Genomic DNA, 12344 nt, shown 5'->3' with positions numbered 1-12344 from the left:
CATATCTTTTAACCAATGTTTATCTTTACAAGATTCAATAATAGATGCTGGTTCAACTTGAGAAATAAAACATACTCTTCATTTGTCAATTTTATTCTTGCCATAACTCCCTTGTTCCTATCTCCAATGATTTGATCTTTAGAATGATTTAATCTTACATACCTTGGAGTCTTCTGAACTTCAGGTTCACTGATCTGATCATTAGTCACAGTTGAGTTTTCAGACTGTGCCGGTGTAACCATCTCAGTGTGTTGTACCAGTTGAGGTATTGCCGGTTCAGTTATAATAATTTCCATTGCTAGTTTATTGTCATATGATATAGATTGATTTCTGTATTTCTCATCCACTTTCACATTTGCACTTTCCGCAATTTTTTGCAATCATTTTTTATAACATCTATATGCTTTTCTTTGATTAGAATAACCAAGAAGTATTCCTTCATCACATCTAGGATCAAACTTCCCAATTGAATCATCCCTTTTGATATAACATTTACTTCCAAAAATTCTAAAATATTTAACAATAGGTGTATGTACAAGCCGTAATTCATAAGGAGTCTTACCGGTTTCACCTTTGATGTGAACTCTATTGAATGTGTAGACTGTTGTACTCACTGCTTCTCTCCAGTAGATGTGAGGCAATTTGGCTTCCATCATCATGGTTCTTGCTGCATCCAAAATGGTTCTATTTTTTATTTCCACCACTCCATTTTTCTAAGGAGCCCTAGGTGCAGATAATTGTCTCCTAATTCCATTTGTCTCACAATAACTGTTAAATTCATGAGAAGTGAACTCACCACCTTTATCTGATCTTAGACATTTGATTTTTAGTCTAGTTTTAGATTCTACTTTTTCTTTGAAGATATTGAATTTCTCAAAATCTTCAGACTTCTCCCTAAAAAAAGTCACCCGCATCATTCTAGAATAATCATAAATTATTAGCGTGAAGTACATATCACCTTGAAAGCTTCTAGTCCTTGCTGGACCACATAAGTCAGTGTGAATCAAATCAAGAACATCATTAGATTTATCTTGTATTCTCTTAAAAGTAGTTCTAACTTGTTTTCCCAATTGACATTCCTTACATACCAGATTATGAGGCTTCATAATCTTAGGTATATCTCTAACTGCCTTTGTTGAACTGATCTTGACAATGCAATCAAAATTAACATGACATAACCTTTTATGCCATAACCAATTCTCATCAATATGAGCAATCAAACATGTCTTATTACCAATGTTCAAGTGAAAGATATTACCTCCAGTCTGAGTACTGGTAGTGATCTCCAAACTAGTCTTGTTAATGATTTTGCATTTTCTATCCTTAAATTGAAGTTGGAATCCCTTGTTCAGCAATTGACAAACACTCAAAAGATTATGTTTTAAACCTTCTACATAATAGATATTGTTAGTATTATGCTTACCATCTAGAAAAATAGTACCTCTACCTCTGATCATATATGCTTTGTCATCTCCAAATCTTACTTGACCGCCATTGTATTCATGCAGGGACATAAATTTTCTTTTATCTCCAGTCATATGATGTGAGCATCCACTGTCAATTACCCATTCATCCTTGTCATCAAATTTTGCTACCAAGGCCTTTTCTTCATTCTTGATAGCCGATTCTGATTCATCTTCCTTTAGGGCATAGAACACTCATTCCTTTCCATTACTGGATCCACTAGCAGAGTCTTTTGCTGGTTCATCCTCATAGTCATCAGTTACTCCTTCCTCATCCGCTATGTAGAATTGTTTGTTTCTCTTAAATCTATATCTGTTCTGATTAGGATTGAATTATTTCTTAACTCTTTCTTCAAATCTTGCATTCCTTTTAGGACATCTAAATGCAAAATGACCAATCTTATTACATGCAAAACATTTAAGAGGTTCTTTTCCTTCATACTTAACTTCCTTTCGGTCCTTTAGGTACTCTTTTAGCAAATAAGGCTTCAAGTTGCTCAAATTCTTCATCCTCTTTCCTCATATCTTCTAGTTCTTTTTCATATAGGGATTTCCAATCATTCTTTCTGGTAGATGATGATGATGATGCATGAAAAGCAGGTTCAAATTTTGTAGCTCTAGAAGGTCCAAATTCTTGAAGCTCAAAAGCAGATAACTTCCCAATCAAAATATCTCTGTTAACTGAGGTGTTTGCCATTTTTCTCAATTCATTAATTGCAGTTGTCTTCATCTTGTAAGCTGGTGGAAGGGCTCTCAAGACTTTGGAAACTATTTCATCTTCACTCAGAGATCCTCCACAATATTGAATTCCCATGACAATTTGATTTACTTTGTCCATAAATATAGAAATTCTTTCATTGTCATCCATCTTCAGGTTCTCATATCTCACCTGGTAACCATCAAGTTAAGCAATTTTGATAGTAGGCTCACCTTCATTCAGACTTTGAAATTTATCCCACATAACCTTTGCAGATGATTTATCAGTCAATCTCATGATTTGTTGATCAGTAAGTGCATACAGGAGAGCTTCTCTAGCTCTGCAATCATTCTTAATATTCTCATCCAAGTCTGCAGGAGCATGATTGCTAGATGCCAGATCATAAGGTATGTATCCTTTCTCAGTGATCTCCCAAATATCCTTGCCAAGACATCTAAGATGAGTCTTCATTCAGATTTTCCATATCCCATAATTTTTTCCATCAAGCTTAGGGATTTCTATTCTGAAGATAGTTGCTGGTGAATTAGTTGCCATAGGATCTACCTCAAGCGGTTAAGATTCTGCAAAAGAGGACCAAAGCTCTGATACCAATCGTTAGGATAACTAGTGAACAATTGAGAGGGGCAGGGGGGTGAATTAGTTGTTAACAGGTTATGTCAATTAATCCAAATTACAACCTTAAACTAGAGCACATAAACATTAAATACCAGAATGGCAGAAAAAGATATCGGTAAACAATGCAACTCAACTATGAAATAGATAATCAACATAATGTAACCATACCACATAACATTATTATTTGTATGTGGAAAACCCAGTAAAGGGAAAAACTATGGTGGGAAGCCTACCCACAGTCAAATGATACTTTTGTAGAAAGTATGTGATACAATGAGGGGCTTGCACATGCAAGAAGGCACACTTCTTAGAGTGCATTGCTCATTACAAAAAAGTATCACTAACTACAGAGAGGTTAAAAACACCTCAAGATAATTGGACAACAATCAAGTAGTGTGAACTGCCAGAGATAGCATCTATCATGCCTGATTACAGTCCTGGTTAAGCTCAATACCAGAGGCCTTAGACATCCTACATAAACCCAATTCGATCTTTAATGATCGACCTAATCCTCTACCTGAATGATATTACAATGTTCACTCATTACATTCCTTTTCCTTCTCTGTTACCATTCCATGTTCTATAATGAGATCTTACAATGATTTATACAAACCCTAAGGCCTAAACGATTTAGGTCGGCCACCTAAAAGATATTACAATAAGATCTTTACATATATCCATGTTACACTGATATTCCATGTTGGCTTTAGACCAAAACAATATTAACCAACCTATAAAACATCCCTGTAACATGTAGAGAACACATTAACATGATACCGGTACATAACCTAGATAAGCACTAGACCTATTTTGGGTCCATTACGCCAAAGCGATGTCTCCAACTTGTTGAAGAACAATCAAATATTATATTCTGCATCTTAGAAACTACACAAACACCACTTATGCATCTTGTCAAGGATTCTCAATAAAAGCTCTGTTGGTAAAACCTTAAACCTATCCCGGTAAGGGTTTACTAGAGTGTATGATAGCATCCAAACACTAAGTCAACACCATCTGACCAAGACATGCTCCAGAAGCATGTAACACATATAACCAAACATATTCCATTGATCCAAACATGCTGGAAGTTTCCAACAAATAGTCTCTTCTGCCAGTAACACTAGATTTTCTACCGCTAACCAAAACATGTATGTCGGTAACCAACCATAAGAGCTAGTGTTGACATCAATGACAAAACATCAATGCAACATATAATCAATCCTTCCATATTGCCAACATGAGGAAGGGAGTTGGGAAAAAGGATGAAGGGAGAGGGAGAGACAAATATTGATGTAAATAGAGGTATAGAGAGAGAGAGAGGTGAGGATAGGGGGAGAGTGTGTAGGTAAGAGTGAGAGATAAGAGAGTTGGTTAGAGGGAGGGAGGGAGGGAGAGGTGAAAAATATATTAGAGAAGGAATAAGGGAGAGAGATGTGAACTAAATGAGAGATATGGAGTGTTTGAGGGGTTTGTTGGGAGGGAGGAATAGATAGAGAGGGAGTTAGGTAGAGAGAGGTGAGAAAAAGAGTATAAAGGGAGTAGTGAGAGGCTTAAAAAAGAGTAGAAAGGGAACAATAGATAAAGGGAGGGAGAGATAAAGGTGGAGAGAGAGAGGGGGTTAGAGAGAGATATATAGATAGAGAGACAAAAGGAGTCAAGGAGGGAGAGAGAAGGATAGACAGTGAGATAGAGTTGGGGGATGGAGGGAGAGACAAATATTAAGAGAGATATAGAGATAGAGATAGGCTTATAGAAGGAGAGAGAGGTATAGAGGAAGGGAGAGGTACGGAGGGGGGGGATGTGTAAGAGTGAGTAAGAGATAGAGAGATGGTGGGTTAGAGGGAAATAATGTTGAGGTACAAAGGGAAAGAGGGAGGGAGAGGTAAGGAATGAGACATAGAGAGAGGTGAGAAAAAGAGTAAAGATGGAAGTAGAGAGAGGAATATATAGAGAGATATAGAGAATGTGGGGAGGCATGGAGGGGTAGATATATGGTTAGAGAGGGAGATAGAGTAAGGTAGAGAGAGGTAGGAAGAGAGGGAATGGGTAAGAGAAAGAGAGAAAGAGGGTTGGTTAGGAGGGAGGGAGGGATAAGGAGGCATGGAGTGAGAATAGAGATAGAGAGAGTTTAGAAAAAGTGTAAAGAGGGAAGGAGGGAGAGAGAGAGAGGTGAGAAAATGATACTTGGAGAGGGAAGGATTGGGGGAGGGAGACTAATGGACTTGAAAAGCACTGAGAGGGGGGGGGGTGAATCAGTGACACCAGAAATGAAACTATTTCAGCTAGTAACCGGTAGATGAACTTAACAAAGCTTTTAACTAAAATGCATATAATCCAAAATGATAGAATAGCATTCACAATAAGTACCACATCCACCATAACAAAAATATTTATATGTGGAAAAACCAAATAGGTAAAAACCATGGTGAGATGGAACTCACAAGTTAACTTTCTGTAGTAATAGATAACTGACCAGTTAGGGTCTACAATGTGCTCTGTTAAGAGTGAATCTGGTTAGAGATCCCAAAGCTTGATTAGATGCTCATACCCTGTTAAAGGTAATACCCTGTTAGGAGTAACCTTGGTGGAGGATTTATGAATTCAAACTAATGAATCGCCTTGTGAGAGGGGTTAAGTGCACAAAGATAGTGGTAAAAAAGGGGGTATAAGTGGACACATTTTTTCTAAAATCAAGTTAACTTGAACTTGGAGGCTAAACTTGAAAGTCATCCACTCAAGAAATGAGGATAATCAAAGAACAAATATTGTAGTACTCTAAATCTAGTTTCCAAACTACTAAATTTTTTACAAATTGGATAAGATTAAGGGGGTCAAATTGTTCACGCCTGAAAAACAAACCTTAATTTTTTCATTAAAACACAACATAGTGTCTAATGTGCGGATCAAAAAAGCCATACTTAGATTTAGTATTTTGACAAATCCTTTGGTAGAAAGATATTTAAGAGTGAGAACTAGAAGATGTGTATTTCTTTGTAACTTTTTGTTTAGTATTTTTTTTTTAATGATTTTTCCGATCGAGCACATCCAGAAAAATTAGGTACCTGTTTGTGTGCGAAGCATACATTGCACTAAAAAAATCAAAAATGATTTTTTTTTTTAAATTGTAAAGAATAAAGTTCACTACAATGATATATAAATTGTTTTAAATTTGGATAAGTATATCAAAAGTTATTAAGAAAATGGTGCACGTATGTCTATGAGAACTATGGAGACACTCGTAAAAGAAATTCAATAATAATATGTTATTGTTGTTAAAAGTTTTTAAAAATTATATGGTTAGAAATATCAGAAGATGGGTGAAAATATGGTAGAAATTTTAGAAATACCCACTTGATGAAGTGTAAACCTGATGATGACAAAGTTGAGAAACCAAGTTGATAAAATAAAACATGCCAAAAAGGAGGGAAATCAAACATCCAAACCATAGCTTTTTCATCTAGGCCTATTTCAAAGCCTAAACAGTTAAAATCATGTACGGGGTTCCTATGGTATAAAAAGTACATATGGGGTACTTATGGTGTAAGAAGTGCGTACGCTCTATCTTAACTATGTACGCGCTAAGTTTGTTTAAATTTTGGGAGTGTGTATAATACGATATTGTATATATAATAGGTGTATATACATATAATATATAATATAAAAATATATAATATATAATATTTATATATATGTATATAATAATATATAATATATTAAGTATATATACACACACATATGTGTGTATGTATGTGTATTGTCTCCTTCTCTCCCCCTCTCGAGCACGTACAAGGTGCCTCTCTCTCTCTCTCTCTCTCTCTCTCTCTCTCTCTCTCTCTCTCTCTCTCTCTCTCTCTCTCTCTCCCTCTCCCTCTCCCTCTCTCTTCTTTTCCCTCTCTCTCCCTCCCTCTCCCTCTCTCCCCTTCTCCCTTCCTCCATACCCTCTCTCTCTCTCTCTCTCTCTCTCTCTCTCTCTCTCTCTCTCTCTCTCTCTCTCTCTCTCTCTCTCTCTCTCTCTCTCTCTCTCTCTCTCTCTCTCTCTCTCTCTCTCTCTCCCCCATTCTTTATCTCTGAAGTCTCTCGCTCTCATCCTCTTTCTCTCTATCTCACTCTCTCCTTCTCTCAGGTGTATCTCTCTCTCATTGTCTCCCTCTCCCCTCCCCATCCCTCTCTCACTTTCTCATTACCTCTCTTTCTTAGTCTCCCTCTCTTCGCACCTCTCTCTCTCTAGTCTCTTGTAATATCCTTCCATCCCTTCCTCCCTCTCACTCAAACTCTCTCTCTCTCTCTCTATATATATATACCCCATCCCTCTCTTTGTTCCTCTCTCTCTCTAGCCCATCTCTCTCTCTCTCTCTCTCTCTCTCTCTCTCTCTCTTCCTCTCACTCCAATATATATTCTTTTTGTTTGCCTTAGGTGTCATTAGAGGTCATTTGTTTCCTAAGAGGTTATATGGTGTCCTATGACCCCTTAAGACACCATATGACCCCTTAAGACACCATACGACCCATAACGACACCATATGGTGTCCTAAGAGGTCATATGATGCCATATGACCCCTCAGGACACCATACAACCCATGATAATAACACCATATAGTGTCCTAAAGGGTCATATGGTGTTCTATGACCCCTTAGGACACTATTTGGTGTCATTATAGGTCCTATGGTGTTATAAGGGATCATATAGTGTCCTATGGCCCCTTAAGATACCATATGACCCCTTAGATGTTGTTAGGGGTCATATTGTGTTCTAAGGGTCATATGGTGTCCTATGACCCATTAGGACACCATATGGTGTCGCTATGTGTCTTATGGTGTCATATGACCCCTAAGACACCTTATGACCACTTAGGACACTATATGGTGTCATTAGGGGTCATATGGTCTCTTACGACTACTTAGGACACTATTTGACCCCTTAGAACTCCATATGGTATCGTTATGGGTCGTATGGTGTCCTAAGAGGTCATATAGTGTTTTGCGACCCCTTAGGACACCATTTGGTGTCATTATGAGTCGTATGGTGTGCTAAGGGGTCATATGGTGTCTTATGACCCCTTAGGACTCCATATGACCTCTTACATGTCATTATGGGTCATATGGTGTCCTAAGGAGTCATATGGTGTCCTATGACCCCTTAGGACACATGCATGGATCCCTAGGATACCATATGACCCCTAAGAATACCATATGGCATGAAAAGACATAAAATGGTGTCCTCCAAGTTTAGGTACTCCTATGACCCCTTAGGACACCATATGGTGTCGTTATGGGTCATATGGTGTCCTAAGAGGTCATATAGTGTTCTATAACCCCTTAGAACACCATTTGGTGTCATTATGGGTTGTACGGTGTGCTAAGGGGTCATATGGTTTTTTATGACCTCTTATGTATTGTTATGGGTCATATGGTGTCCTAAGGAGTCATATGGTGTCTTATGACCCTTTAGGACACATGCATGGATTCCTAGGATACCATATGACCCCTAAGAATACCATTTGACCCTAGAGAGGGAGAGAGGGGGAGGAGAGGAAGATAGAGAGATAGAGACTGAGAGGGAGAGACGAGATAAATGAGAGAAAGAGAGATGGAGGGAGAGAGAGAGAGAGAGGGGAGAGAGAGAGATGGAGAGAGAGGGAAATAGAGGGAGATATAGAGATAGAGAGCGACACAGAGAAGGGGGGAGAGAGAGAGAGAGAGAGAGAGAGAGAGAGAGAGAGAGAGAGAGAGCAGGGGGCGTATAAAGAGATCTAAGAGGTGGATAGAGGGATTGGGAGAGAAAGAGAGACCTAAGAGGTGGAGGGAGGAAAGGTGAGAGAGAGAGAGAAAGAAAGAGAGGGTGAGAGATAGAAAGAGTCTGAGTGAGAGGGAGGAAGGGATAGAAGGATATTACAAGAGACTAGAGAGAGAGAGTTGCGAAGAGAGGGAGAGAGGGAGAGAGTTAGAAAGAGAGGTAATGAGAAAGGGAGAGAGGGAGGGGGAGGGGAAAGGGAGAGAGGGAGAGAGTTATAAAGAGAGGTAATGAGAAAGGGAGAGAGGGAGGGGGAGGGGAGAGGGAGAGAATGAGAGAGAGATACACCTAAGAGAAGGAGAGAGTGAGATAGAGAGAAAGAGGATGAGAGGGAGAGACTTCAAAGATAAAGAATAGGAGAGAGAGAGAGAGAGAGAGAGAGAGAGAGAGTAGGATAGAGATACAGTTGATAGAGGATGAGAGTGAGATAGAGACATAGAGGCAGAGAGGGAGAGAGACTTGGTAGGGAGAGAGAGAGAGAGAGAGAGTTAGATAGAGGTTGATATCCAGAGACATGATAGAGTGAGGGAGAGAGACTTGAGAGAAAGAGAAATGGAGCGAGAGGGGGAGAGAGAAAGATAGTTATAGCGAAATAAATACTTGACAAAGGAAGAGAAAGGGATGGGGAGGGAGAGAGAGAGAATGAGAGAGAGCCACTTAAGAGAGGGGGAGAGAGAGAGATAGAGATATTTGAGAGAGGGAGAGAAAGAGAGGGATAGATGTAAGAGAGAAAGAGAGTGAGGGAGATGAGAAAGAGAGGGAGAGATACACAAGAGAGGGAAGAAAGTAGAGAGGGAGATGCCTAAGAGACAAAAAGGTAGGGGTTAAGGAAGAGAGATGGGGAATGTAGGGAAGAGATGAGAGAGATAATGCTGATATGAGCATGCTAATTACTGAAATTTGACTAGTCTAAAATTTGTAAGAATACTCAAAAAACTAGAATTTGCATTATAACTCTTAGAGATATGGAACCACTCTCAAACACACTGACAATATATACATAAAATATAACTTAAAGTATAAGAAAGATAAAATACAAAGAGAAATGTCACTTATACTTTATGTAGATATAGCCTATCGAAAAACCTAATGGAATGCTAAATGAATTGCATTTTATTGACAGACAAACACGTACTTGGTTTACAAACTAAAACCACATACGAGGTTTTTGTTTTCTAAACCGCGTACGCAGTTTTAGTTTTTAAATAGCGTATGGGGTTTTTTGTTTCTAAACCACGTACGCGGTTTTAGTTTTTAAACCACGTATGCACTTAGTATTCTTTAAACCACATACGTGGTTTAGCTTTGGTTAGGCTTAACAAAACGAGCCTAAACACATACGGGGTTCTTTAAATTTGAAATACCCCGTGCACGTTTTGTTATTTTTCATTTTTTTTTTGGTGTGTCCACTTTTTTGACCACCATCTTTGTGCACTTACTTGAGGATTACATAGAAGCTTGTTAGAGCTTACCCGATTAAGGGATTTGAATTATGTTGTGATTGTTAGAAAACAAGAGGAATGGTTTGATCTATTCTGAGTAGCACAATACTTGCTTGATCAGATCCTTCTAAACATTTGCAACACTGCTATACAACACACTCTTCAACTTAACACTTATCGCTCTTCAACATCAAAATCTTTCCCTCTTCATGCATACCATCATATCAAAAATGATTTACTAAGATGTCAATATATAAACATTCAGATTTTATGTCGGCCTAAGGAAATCATAGCACAATTTCCTAGGTGCAGTGTATCTAGTCAAGTGATTATAACACATCACAAAAATTACCTCCAAAAGTTTTTTAGTGAGATAACTCATCACAAAATTACCGAATACCGATTGGAAAAATCAAATACCGGTTTGAGTAAAACATACGAACCGTTATCCTTGAATCTCTTGACATGATCTCCGCTTGATCTTCAACTTGATCTTGAACTAATGAATATCCATTGGTTGTCTCTAATGCACATACCAGTTGACACAAAGTACCGGTTGTAGTGTAAACAATTTGAAGTTACACCGGTAGACAAGTAAGAAAAAGAGAGAGAGAGAGAGAGAGAGAGAGAGAAGTAAGAAAAAGAGTCGATAAGGAAGGAGAGAGGGTGACAGGTAGGAAGGAAGAGAAGTATATAGATAGTTAGAGAGAGGTAGAGAGGAAGATGGAAAGACTTAGAGAGATAGAGGTGATTAAAAAGGTAGAGAGGGAAGGAGGCATGGAGTAAGAGGTATGGAGAGAGAAAAATAGAGCAATTTAAAAAAGAGAGTTATATCTTAGAGTAATTAGGACGGTTATCTAGTTATTTATTAATTAAGTCTTTTAATTACTTTTTCACAAGATAAAATTAGGAGCTTTTTTTGCTAGAGTTATCCTTTTCAAGGGGGTAAGTGCAAGAAGTTGTGTCCACTTAATGTGGAAGTTTTGGACTTAGTTAAAAAGTCGAAATCAGGCAGAAAGAATAGGAGATGAATTGGGATCTCGTTAGCTCTCGGCATCCCGAGCCTAAAATCAAACGGGATTCTGTGGGCCCCGCAATCCTGAGCCTAGAGCTCCAAAAGGGATCCCATGTTGAAATGAAATGGGATCCCGTTTCATTTCAACATGGGTTCCCATTTCGAATATATAATTTTTTTTTTAACGTAATGCGGTTCATTTTTATCATACGGGATCCCGATTCAAGGTGTGGAGCCCTCACAGGAATTGCCAGCAACCCGCCTTTTAGTCTTCCAGGTATGCCCAACACCCATTTTTATTCAATAATTCATGTTTAGATTAAATTTTTAGTTGAAAAATTAGATTTTTAGTTTAAAAATTATTTTTTTTGTAAATAATTTTAAGTTTTAAATTTATTTTTTTTGTTAGAAAAAAATGTGTTTTAGTTCAATAATTTTATTTTAATTAGAAAAGTATGTTTTTATTTTAAAAATTAGTTAAATTTAGTTTGAATTTTTTGTATGAATTGATTAGATTAGGATTTTGTTTAAACGAAATGAAAACCCCCAAAAAAATCAAAACCAAAACATTTAGTTTACAAGATCAAAACAAAAATGAAAATGAAAACCAAAACCAAAAAATTACAACAAAAATGAAACTATTTAAAACATCTTTAAATTGTATACAACATACCCCCTATGACCACATAGGATCACATCATGTCCAACCCCTTACGACCACATATGACCCTATAGGATCAGCCATAGTGTCCAAAGGGGTCATGTATGTGGTCTTAAGGGGTCATGCATGCACATTCTAATGTACATGTGTGACCCCTTAGGACCACATACATGACCCCTTAGGACACTATGCATGATCCCATGGGGTCACACATGTACATTGTAGAACACATGCATGTATCCCCTTAAGCCATCTCCTATTTTCAAATTCATTCCCCTTTTAAGCCACATTTGTCCTATAATTTAGTTTAAGCCATGTCTATATTATACCTTGAGTTAGAATGTGTGTATGTGTGTGAGGAGCCTTTACTAGAACCACATTCTATTCTAATGGGTCATAATCTGGTCCTCAGGGGTCACACATGTGTGACCCCTTAGGACCACATATGACCCCTTTTACCATCCTAGTAGTTGGGGTATATTGCATACACTAAGTATAGGATGTTAAAAGGGCTCATATATGGTCCTAAGGGGTCACACATGCGTTGGAACACATGTGTGACCCCTTACAACACAATGTGGTCCTAAAGGCCCGTCACACACGTGCCACTTTTTAAACATTTATGTACACAACATGTAC

The sequence above is a fragment of the Cryptomeria japonica genome, chromosome 10, assembly GCF_030272615.1.
Source record: "Cryptomeria japonica chromosome 10, Sugi_1.0, whole genome shotgun sequence".
Classification (NCBI taxonomy): domain Eukaryota; kingdom Viridiplantae; phylum Streptophyta; class Pinopsida; order Cupressales; family Cupressaceae; genus Cryptomeria; species Cryptomeria japonica.
The sequence above is the reverse complement of the archived record's forward strand: the minus strand, read 5'-3'. Positions refer to the sequence as shown.